This window comes from Zonotrichia albicollis, chromosome 10, assembly GCF_047830755.1.
Source record: "Zonotrichia albicollis isolate bZonAlb1 chromosome 10, bZonAlb1.hap1, whole genome shotgun sequence".
In the NCBI taxonomy this organism is placed as follows: domain Eukaryota; kingdom Metazoa; phylum Chordata; class Aves; order Passeriformes; family Passerellidae; genus Zonotrichia; species Zonotrichia albicollis.
In genome coordinates this window covers 38,926,195-38,938,232 of record NC_133828.1, presented here as the reverse complement: position 1 = coordinate 38,938,232, position 12,038 = coordinate 38,926,195, and the positions used below count along the sequence as shown (strand labels likewise).

At 45.9% G+C, this 12,038-nt stretch overlaps 1 protein-coding gene across 6 annotated transcripts in view; it reads right to left on the bottom strand.

Annotated features, from left to right (window-relative positions):
- Positions 1 to 12,038, bottom strand: part of AGAP1 (ArfGAP with GTPase domain, ankyrin repeat and PH domain 1) — a 332,749-nt gene that overhangs the window by 287,582 nt on the left and 33,129 nt on the right. Inside the window, exon 1 of one of the 6 annotated variants that reach the window (XM_074548907.1) lies at positions 1,237 to 1,353. The exons of the other annotated variants lie outside the window; for them this stretch is intronic. The gene's annotated coding sequence lies outside the window, so the exon portion shown is untranslated. Of the gene's footprint in view, positions 1 to 1,236; positions 1,354 to 12,038 lie in introns of those variants that run through there. 6 annotated transcript variants of the gene reach the window in all.

Below are 12,038 nucleotides of genomic sequence, written 5' to 3'. Positions count from 1 at the left end.
CAGACTCTGGAGAGTCAGGAGTTTGCATTATTATCTTTTAGCATTCAGTAATTGCCCTTTCTGTATTCTTTAGTAAACTATAGCATTCTTTAATATAATATAGTATTATAAAGTAATAAATGAGCCTTCTGAGAACATGGAGTCAGATCCATCATTCCTTCCTGCCACGAGAGTCCCCACAAATACAATACTGGTCACATTCCAGGATCTGAGATGTTCTGCCCAGCAAAGATCAAAGTGTTAAAATCACATGACAAAACACAAACCAGATCAATTCCAAGGGCAGGTCTGAGCCACCAAAAAGTGCAGAAATGGATTTTCACCCTGCTGACTGGAGAAAATGCCAGCCCGGTGAGGAAGGAGAGGAGGAAGCCACTGGAGGAATTGCAAAGCAGAGTAACACAAACTGTGCCTCAGCCACTGAGTCACAAACAAGGAGGAGCTGCCAGGGAAGCCAGGGCTCAGCCAGCCGGGATGGGATGGGATGGGATGGGATGGCATGGGATGGCATGGGATGGCATGGGATGGCATGGGATGGCATGGGATGGCATGGGATGGCATGGGATGGCATGGGATGGCATGGGATGGGAGCACAACAGGCCTGATAAGATCAGCCTCCTGCCCCCAGAAGCTGAAGTCACTCCAGCTTTCAGCCTAATAAAGAACATCTTTAAAACCAGGACTGAACATCTACACAGAGCGTTTCAGCCCAGAGGGCAGCCTACAAAACCAGCCTCAAACTCCACTCCTGAAAGGAGAGAAAACTCATGCTCTTGTTCTCCCACCCAGGGGGACAAGGTGAGATTTGGATTCAATTTCTGGAAGCAGTCTGAGTGAACAGACCCACTTCAAACCCATGGAAAGTACAGGAACGCACGATTTCAGAAACCAAAATCATCACTGTAATGCAGGGAGCTTCTGGAAGGATTGGATTCCATCCATCCTCCTGGGACAAGGATGTGACTGCTCCATCAGAGCGGCTCCTGTCCCGCCCTGGGGCAGTGGCAATGTCCTAGGGCTGTGCAGAACAGAACACAGCGGCCCCAGGAAACCAAAGAGAGGGCAGGGATGGCTGCAGCCCACCCAGAACAAGGAGCTTCCCTCTCCTTAACACATCCCCAGCTCTTCCAAGACATTGGAACAAAGGCATCATTCCCACTGCCTTTGTTTACAAGTAGATGTTTTCTAATGCCCAGCAGTTGGGAAAACCATTCTAACCACAGCCAAGGCACAGACCTGCTGCTGATTTAGCTGGTTTGATAACAAAGCCAGGTCTCCTCTCTTGTCTTCTGCTTCCAGGTGATGGTTTGAGGTTTAATCCAACATTCTGCAGCAATCTTAAAGTAAAAACAATTATCCCTTTGAGACTTGTTTAGGGTAACTTCACCATTTCAGTCATGTACCTCGCTCCCCCCTGAGGGCTACTGAACATTTTCCATTTCCTTACTGTATAATTAAACCTTTAGTATGCCATGAATTTCTGCCTCAACCCCTCTGCTTTACATTTGTCAACACACTTCACTCTGTCCTCATTCCATTCCTTACATTGGTTTAACCTGCTAAATTACATTCTTAGCAAAAAATGTTGTTCTTCTTAAAATACAAGCTTCTCCAACTCAACAAATATCCACATTGTCAGACAAAAATGTCGTGGAAGAGAAGGGTGACCCCACCAGGATTTTGTTATGCCCTTAAACCCACCAGGAAGAATGCATCTAAATTCAAATTAAAACATGACACAGAGCAAAATGTCCCCAGAAATACTGACATGAGCTCAGGAAGAAGTGATAAGCAAGGAAGAACTACTGGAGGGGGAGAGGAGAAGAGGTAGACACAAAAGGGAATCACACATTACCCAAAACTGTGTTTTATGACAACCCAGCATAGGTAAGTCATAAATCTGCCTCATGACATCTGGTGTTGGCAAAATTGAAATCAAATAAGCAAAACCAGAAACTCACTATTCCTAAAGAGAACTGGGAGTAACCTAAAACATCAATTTAAAAAAACTTAATAAAAGAAGATATTGCTCATAATTATTCCCTGTACTCCAGAAAGTATTCACACAGTTGTTATGCCACCTATTGCTTCTGCAGTCTAGTTGCACAATATCCCAAATTACGCTTCTCTTCACATTTGTAAGGCATTAAACCCGCAAGAAGATTGCCTTTCCATGGAAGGGATCTGGGAATCCACAGAACCCAGGAAAGAGCCAGAAGGCAAATGCTTCTAAGAACTAGGTCACTCCTGCTGCTTCCAAATTATTTACAACCCCCCAACAAGGCTGCATTAACATCAGGGGCACTACGGGCAGAGCCAGCACGCGCACTCAGAGAGGGGAAGGAAAACACTGCACTTCAGCACTCACTGCCAAACCATAGGTAACTCTCAATAATAGACCCTGACTCCAAAAAGCCACTTGTCTTGCACTGACACAACAGCAGCTCATGTAACATTTAGGCACAGCCTTAGTTCTGTGAGGTACAGCTGTCCAAAGCGTGTGACACAAACATCCACGTGCGCTCCAGGAGAATTTGGCCTCCTGGTTTGGAAAGTGTACATTGACCCCATTAGAAAAGGCTGTATCTGATGCTTTTCACTGTTTTCTAGGCAAGAAGAAGCCAATTACTTCCAAACCTCTGCTTTGCAGGGGCCCCAGACATCCTGGCAGCCCCTCATTAGCTTCAGCTGATACCCACTAACTCTTCTGGGATACCAACAGCATTTGAAGGATCCAGCCTTCACACGCTGCTCTCAATTTTCTGCCAGCACTGTGGCAGATCCCTGTTTCCAGCCAGCCATCCTCCACTGGAGAGCTAAACCCCCATAAATTCTAGAAGGCAGCCCGTCAAAGCTTCTCTCCGTACCTGCAGTAACTCCGCAGTGCGACACGGCTGCCCTTGGAGCCCTCTCCCCCTCCCAGCCCCACAGCACTGCACACTTGGAGCAGAGACTCCTGAAAAACCAACAAACTGAGGCCAACTCACAAAAGAAATGTGACTTCCTAATATTTCATTCTGCTGGCAAAACAAGATGCCTCTGCAGCTGTAATTGTCCTTGGAGCTCAGCCATTTACGTGCTTTCACTTTCCAGATAAAAATGACCCTCATCTTTCCAGGATACAGGAGCAGCAACAGGGAACAAACATGTCAGCAGCACCATTTATCCTACATGTGTGGGCTTACCTAGGATGACCTTCCTCAGGCCTCTCAGCTCAGCACCAGATGGGATTTAAATACACATACCCCCATCCTAATGCTGCTAAAGCATTTCCCGCTGTGGAAAATGCAGGAATTAGTACCTGCTACAGAACAAAGGAATTGTGGCCCAGACCAATTCCTTCCTGAAATGATTTGAAATGGTCACACAGAAAACAACAGATGATAGAGTTGCTCCATGAAAAACAGTGAAAACCAAAATCCCTTCTTTATTCAAACAGCAATAAAAAAATGTGGAATTAAAACTGCACAGGTAGCACCAACACATCTTTTATTTAAAATGTAATATATATATTCTCCCCACAGGCATGCAAGGGATCTGAACACAAAGGAACTTTCCCTGGCACGGTCCAAGCAGTTGGCTATCACCAGCTTCAAACCAAGCAGCCCTTGGGGACCCTACAGAACTGCAGTCCTATCTGCTCTGTGGAATAAAAATCACCACAACCTTGCAAAGGTCAAAAGCTTTCTCTCAGAGCTAAGATCTCCCAGCCTGCTTGCTACAGGTCTTACAACTTGACACAAAAAATAAGTCAAAAGTACCTTGTGGTCTGGAAGGTCAGTGAGGCCAACTACAGGTACCTCACAAATAGAACAGGAGACCTGAACCAGCACAGAACTATTTTTCCTTTCCAATTACCACAGTGTATGACCTTATCAAAAGGAAGGAGACTCTCAAGGGAGATAAACATCAACTGATAAACCAGGCCTGGAAATCCTTTTACTACAGAGGCAGAGAAGCAGATTCACGGTCAGGCTGCAGGCAGGCCAGGGAGGGCACTGTCCCTCCCTGCAGTTTTGGGCACCACAGCATCAGAAGGATCTGATCTGCTGGACAGCATCCAAGGGAGGGACACAGAGATGCCAAAGGCCCAGAGAGGAAGCTGAATGAGGAACAGCTGGGCTAAACTGGCTGGTTCTCCTGGAGGAAACTGGGCTCAGACCCCACTGGGGGCTGCAGCTTCCCCGTGGGGACAGCTCCCATCTCTGCAGCCAGGGAGCAGCTGCAGCTCTGCCAGGGAAGGGTTGGGGGGGCTGAAAGGAAAAGGTTCCTGTCCCAGAGGGTGGCTGGGCACTGAACAGGCTCCCCAGGAAATGTCACAGCCCCAGGCTGACAGGAGCCCAGGGGCAGGGCTGGGGGATGCTTGGACTCAATCACAGAGGGCTTTCCCAGCCTCAATGATTCCATCACTCTACACTGCTGCAGCACATGAACCAGTAACCATGCAGAGCTGGGAGATCGTTCCAAAAGCAGAGGGAAACACAACAACACAGGAATCTACTAGGTGTCACCCTGAATTTTTAGGTTTTTCTAAGCCTTCTGATGTTTACATTCTTGTAACGAACTTTCTGTAAATAACTCACTGCTTTGCATTCTTTTACGGAGGAGGAGAAATTTGATGGACTGTTTGTTTATCCGGTGTCATTGGAGAGGTGGCACTGTCACCCTCCAATCCACTGCCACTTCTGGGAATTGATCAATGTTGGAGTCAGAAATTAAATATTCTCTTTTTTACCTTAAGAGAGCTGCGTGTCCGTGTCATGTTATTTCGTGTCCTACGGTAACAAGTAGGAATTTTTCAGGATATTCATCACACATGCCTGGTATCTTCCATTTTCATTTGCTTCTGAAGTGCTGTTACCCCTCACTGCCTTTCCAAACCACAGCTGACCACAATGACGATGAATTTGGTCTCAGTCAATCTGAATGGCAAAAGTCAAGTGTCTTGTGCTGTATTTTAACTCACACTGGCAAAACTCAAGGCAGCTCTTATCTCAGTCTTGACATGATTTTGCTGAGATCCTCCCAGCCCTGCTTTCAGGTTGTGTGTGTATTCCACGGGGTGCCTGCTCTGTAAGCACAGCTGTATGTGAAATTTAAATACCACTTCCAAATCCCTGGAACGCTTTTCTAGCCCCAGCTAAAATACCCATGTATTCAATTAGCACTTCTCTCCTAGGAGTAACATTTATTTTCATCATTAACCGAGCACGTGTCCATCCATTTTTAAAGCTCTGCTTCCTCCAAGGGAGAGAACAGTAGCTGAAAGGGCTTTTATTTTCTTGTGGCGAAGGCATGCTAAAATAGACATAAAACGCCTGGCATAGTGCAGAGCCAGGTGTCCAATTTTTCCTCTTAATGGCTGGAGGCAAAGAGCAAAAATAGCTTTGACCCACTTCTGCAGGAGCCCATCTGACCATTCTGTGTTAAGCTCACTCGAAGGCAGACCATGCTCCTGCTCTGTTAATTTATTCTCTGCAGAAAACAGCTGAACCAAAGGGATTTTCAACTCGCTGCACTTGCCATACACACTCACCAGAGTTCACCCCGGTGAAAAAATTACATTTCTTTAAAATATTATTATTTTCAGACAAGTACCATAGCATGGTTTTACTGGGAGGAAGTGGAATTTAAAAAAAAGGAAATCAGGAGTTTTTCAAGCAAGAAGCTTAGATAAAATCCTCACTGTATCAGCAGTGCCTGTATGATTCCCACCAGGCTTACTCTGCTGCAAAAGCAACACTTACAGTGAATAATCATCAGCATACACACGGAATACTGATAAAGGCTTTGGAGAATACAGAAGCTCATCAGGATAACAGAATTATGAGAATAAAGGCCAGTTATTTACATATATTGAGCTATCCCTTCACATCCTGCTTTGTCTTTATTCTTTAGGCAACCCATTTTCCAGCTGACTTTTTAGCATTATAAGGGCAACACCAAACAGACACCTGCCTACAAGCAGAGTTGCTCATGAACTATTTCCAGACTCAGAAAGAGCAATGCCTTTTTATTGCAGAGGTGATTTGGACATATCAAGCATATTTTCAATTTTTCTCCTTCAAGCTGCAGACACTGAGAAGAGTGCCCTCTAACAGAATGGCTGGGTTGGAAGGGACCTTAAAGCACATCCAGTGCCACCCTCTGCCACGGGCAGGGACGCTCTGTACTACCCCAGGCTGCTCCAAGCTCCATCCAGCCTGGCCTTGGACACTGCCAGGGATGCAGGGGCAGCCCCAGCTGCTCTGGGCACCTGTAACAAATCCATTCTTGTCCTCTCTGTTTCAGAAGCCTTAAGAGCCTCACCCTTTCTGTGAGGTCAAACACCAGAGCTGCTTTCCCCAGGCTGAAGCCCCAGCAGTCACAGACACCTGATCTACAACAATGCCCAAATCACCCTCCTTGGCTCCAGCTCTTCTTCTGTGGAACAGGATGGTCTTGAAGGTCCCTCCAGCCCAAAGCAGCCCATGAATCTGTGATTTCATTACGTATGGACAAACATCACTGTCCTGGAAGTGCCCTGCCAAGAGTTAGTCTAGAGAGAGGGAAAGGACAGCACCACCAAGAGTCACAGCCAGCACTGTAACAACCTGCACCCCAGGGCTGTGGGGAACTGCACTCCCACCCACACTCCAGCTCTGCTCCTGACAGGGATGGCATTAAACAAAGGGCTGGCAGACATCAGCAGAGGAGAAGCACAAGGCATCCCAGCAGATCCCTTTTCCCTTTCTGTTATGGAGGGAGCACACCCAAGTGCACAAAGCAGGTGATAATTATGTTAAAGTTACAAAACCCCCATCTCTTCCTTGCCCAATTATGAGGTGTGGATTTTAAACCTTCTGGAAGGGAAGAACCAAGAACTCCTCTTCAATGTCCTCAGCAGATCCATGCACAGAAGACTGACAAGCCAAGTGCCATGAGCAGATGGTTCAAGGTTTAGCAGAACCACTGTCATATGCTAATTTGCTATTAATTACAGAAGCTGTCATGATTACTGCAGCACTGTGTGCTGAGGAAGGCTGCCAGAAAGCACAGCCGTTAAGGAAGGTTTCTGATTAATCAAGTTTTGGATAAAAATACAGCATTTCTAGTGACCAAAGGGTGAAGAACGTATAGTCATTGTGTTTGCTACTACACATACAAAATCTGACATTCCATGTGCAAGGCATCAGCACCAGAGCTAAACCCAATCCTTACTGGTTGGAGTGGAATCCCAAACTGGTCTGGGTATGAAGAGACATTAAAGATCATTTCATTCCCTCCCCCATTGCCATGGGGGGACATTTACTGCCTCCTGCTCCCAAATAATTGTGTTTTCTATCAGTCACCTTTACCCAAGTTTTGAACTGCTGACCTGAAAGCTCAAGAGCATCACCAGATTTTGAGCAAATGCTGTCACTCATCACTTTTCTCACACATAAGTTGGTAAGAAAAATGCCAGCAGGTGAAAATAAAAGCTTACCTCACAATTTCTTGCCTCAGGATCCCATCAGTTGTGGGACAGAATGACTTTGTCCTGCTGAAGTTTGCCTAAAGGGAGGGATAAAGCTACCCAAATTTCCATATTCCCAAAAAGTTTAATGTGTATGTAAATAGATGTTTTGTATTTCCATCAACGTTTTTGTGACCCTCAAAGTATAGAAATACCAACACCTCTCTGCCTATCAATTTTCCACCCTTTCAAAGACAATTTCCATATGGATTTTGTACAGAGCAGGTAGTCAATAACAGCATAATAGAGATTTATATCCCTACCTATGTCAATTCCTAGGGGTTTGCACTCAGGGGTGGTAGTCATTTGTCCTTCCAAGGCTTATCACTCAGAGCTGCTCAAAGCCCAGGCAGACAGGGAAAAGAGATATCAAGAAAGGATAGGAACAACCAAAAAAACTTCAGGAATTTCCTTCCCCTCAACACACAAATCCTATTAGCAACTAAGTAGTTGTCAGTGTGAATGACTAACAGCAAATATTTCATATATCATCTGGAAAGAGCCAAGCCCCTGAGATCTCATTATCAGAACCAAGTGCCCCAGCTGACATGAATTATTTACTGCAAACCAGTGTTTTTGATTATGCATATGCATTATATGCTGAAGGTACATCTGTGCCCCAGTTTTAAAGCACCACGTGGAGACAAAGCCAGAAAGAGCTAAAATCCAACATTCATTCCACAGAACAAGGTGAGGCTCTTGGCTGGTAAGTTTACCCATCACAAGTGATAGCACACAGATGTTTGCAATACAACCCAAAGGTAAATTATAGCACCTGGAGAATACAGGCAATTTTCTTCCTTCTCCTTTTGACACCCTGACAGAAAAGGAAATTCTTGGTCTTAATCACCTGTACCCAAAGCACCAGGTGATCCATTTCAGTTATCTGAGGGACAGCACACAGGGAGACATAGACACATCAGAACACACTCCTTCCCATTTCCCTCATCTGTTTCAGACCTGTTTTATCCTCTACAGTGCAATTTCAGGAGGAAATCTATTACTCATCCAGAAACCAACAGCTTGTGGATTGCAGCATCCAAACTGACCATGGGGTTCCCCCATTTCTTCTCCTTCTCTGACCCCCAGAGAGCAGCCCTAAGAGGGTTGCCTGACCACAGCTTCATCAAAATAGAGAGAAGCCTCACTTGTTTCTTTTCTAGGACCACAACACATCCATTTCCTACTTCCATTCCATTAACATCCAACCCTACAGGTGTTTTCACACTGATGCCTCTGGCAGCCATGAAGGTGCCTGCAGAGCAGGTAGAGTGGCATCTTCCATTTAGTGTTAAATCCAGTCTTACCTTTATGCAGAACCATTACTCGCATGTAACAGAATTTAGAATATTTGTAACACTAGACTGAAAAACAGCCCAAGCATGTATGAATACAACAGGCTTTGCTGATGGAAAACAGACAGCAATTATCACCTCGGTATTGGGGGGCTCATTCCCAGCACTTCATTGGGCTGATTTAAGACAGCTTTCATATATGTAACATAAACCCCTTGCTCCTATACAGGGAACTCTTCTTCCTTGTGCTCCAAGTCTTTATTCCCCTTGTTTAATCAACCAGACCCTGACCTGAAGGCAGAAACCACAGGTGTAATGTACACAAAAAACAGCTCAGCTCCCAACACCTCTTTTAAAGCACAACTCGCCCCTGAACACTTACATACATTCAGTGCATGTGTTTACATTTGTTCCCACTGCTCTTTACAGCAACTACCTGGACTTTTTCTTAGAGAGAAAAGTAAAGGGGATTGGTCTTGTTGTGGTTTAACCCTGGTCAAGGAGGAACATCTGTTTACAGCACCTCTCCCTTATCAGCTTGGAGATACTGACAAGCAGAACAAAGCCCGGAGCAATTACCAAGCCAACAAGGCACAGAAACGTCCTCAGGGGATCTGTAAGCATCCCACACTGTTAATTTTAACCACCAAAGCAGACATCTCAAAGGGGGACTTGTAACAGCAGAGGGATTTGATGTCCACAAGCCCTTCTGGACAGCTACCCAGAGGCTGAGAGCATCAGCCAGAGAGAAACAGGATCCAGGCAGGGAATAACACCCCAGTTACCTCCTGCCTATGCTGAGGGCAGGAACAGCGCTAGCCCCTGAAAGCAAAGCCACATCACCTCCCAGGGCCCAGGGTTAAGACTGATTTTCTCCCAAACCACACAAATCTACATTCACATTCCAAAGAAATACAGAGAATGTGAGTTTGCAAACATACGTGAAATAACATTTTCTATCTGGTCAGAATAAACCAAGGTCTCTGCTCTGCTACCAAATACATCTAAACCTGGTAGTGCACTTGAGACCAATGCTAGTGACCCAAATCCTTCCTCCTTTTGCCCTCCGTCTTCCAAATCTTCTCATTGCCACCAGTGGCATCCTCCAGCCCCTCCCCAAACCACCACCTTCCCCTGACAGCACGGTGCCAAAGAGCTTTCCCTCAGAGCCTCCTATCACATCCTGTCCCTCCACAGTCCCCAGCTGTGCTCGCAGGCTTCCCCGCAGCTGGAGGCAGAAAGGAGCCTGCACATGCAGGGAACAATCCCCACACACAGCAGCCTCTGGGAGCCCCGGATCTGGAGGCTTCCCTGGCACAACTGTTCCCATGGCAGGCACTGCCCATCGCTCTCCTGGCCCTGCAGGCAGGAGAAGGGAACTATTGAGCTCAGCTCCTGCATCTGTACAGAGCTGCAGCTTCCCAGCTCACTGCTGCCCTTGTCTGAATCACACAGGGGGGGTTGAAAATGCAGGCAACCATTTCAATGAGCTCCTCAGCATTATTTAGCAGCACTGAGAAATACAGTTTGCTACCAAGCTTAGCCCCAGATTAATGGCCAACGCACCCCACATTCCTAATTTATCACTGCAAATTTACAACTAGATTCAATAAGGACTATAAACACACAAGTGTAATAGATCAGTTACTGGTGCTAGAATATTTTAACCTGGAGCAAGTACAAAATATGAAAGCTGAGGTTATTTTGATTATAGATTTCAGCTGTGGGTTTTGATTTAAAGAGGAAAGTTAGGCACTAATTCCCCCCTTGAACTGAATGGCAGGAGCTCAGAAACAGGAACAGTCACCAAAGGTGCCCCAAAATGCCAGGTTTTAGAGCAGCAGCCCAGAGTTACCTGAAATTCCAGGTCTCCCTTTGCCACAGCCAGGGGTTAGCTTTTTCCTAGCAGCAGTAAACCCACCACCCTACACATAAGACCTGAACTGACAAAGCACAGGAAAAGCTGCCCTAATCAAACAAAGCAATGATAACGTGCAGTCAGAATTTCTATGCCATGCCTTACACAGTAACACTGAATCAGGAGATTTAGGAAACTCCCATGGATTGAGCTCTACTCCTGAGTGCACAGGCTGATACAACACCAGAAGGGGAAACACTTGGCACTGTGTTTTGTGAATTGGTTTAGTTCTGTGATTTCACAGAAGGACAGAACATCCTGAGTGGGAAGGGACCCCGAGGGACCATCAGTCCAGCTGCTGGCCCTGCATGGGCACCCCGACAATGCCACTCCCAATCTCAGAGCTGTCCCAACCCTGCTGGAGCTCAGGCACCCTTGGGACTGTGAACATTCCCTGGGGAGCCTGGCCAGTGCCCACCACCCTTCAGCCTTGCACTATTCAGCTGCCTCAGTGCCAGCTCACAAACCTTTAAACAGGGAACATTCCTGAGACATCCACAATCAGAATTGCACATACCCAATCCTTAATCCCTTCTTTAACACATTCATTCTTTCTCTGCTCTCTGGACATTTAAATATTCCTTTCACCCTTAACCCAGCCTGGGAGACATTCTCATTCTCAACTCCCAGTACATTTATTTGCTCTAGAAATCTTTGTACAGCATCCCCAGACACCCACAGCACCCTGACACACACAAGTACATCCTAAAGTCTGAATTCCCTCTTTTGGGAAGGTTACTCACACAAACTAATGACTCCAGGTGCTATTTCCATATCAGCAAGCACTCCTTCCAGGGCATTGTTTTCCATATGGTCCTGCACAAACAAGCTTCTAGAAAGCTCACAGTTACTCTCACTGTTGTAAAACAGGAGGAAAGGAAAAATACAGACCCATAAATCGCTTATATTAAGTTCATTTATTCCATGGACAGTGCATAATTGTCATAAAACAGTTCACCATGAGTGGTAACTTTCCACAAAGCTGGCAGCCAATTTATGGAGAGTTCTACTTTTGCATATGAGGGAAAAAGAGTGAGTGCCAACACCTATAAAATATGTGACAGTGCTAAGAAAAATTACATCTCCTTAGGCACTTTTCCTTTAAAAAAAGAACCTCTGAACTCACAGTCATACATATCTCACTAAGCACAAACATGCTGGGAATGTTCAAACTGCTCTCGTGCTGCCTGAAATCTCTCAGCTCTGGGTTTCTGTTTTGGTTTTGTTTAACCTTGGCCTGTGAACTCTCAGTGTCAGCCACACCTCCCATAACTCTTCCCATGAAAGAGATTTCAAAGTTGAAGCACAGGGATCTGAGCTCTCTCTCCAA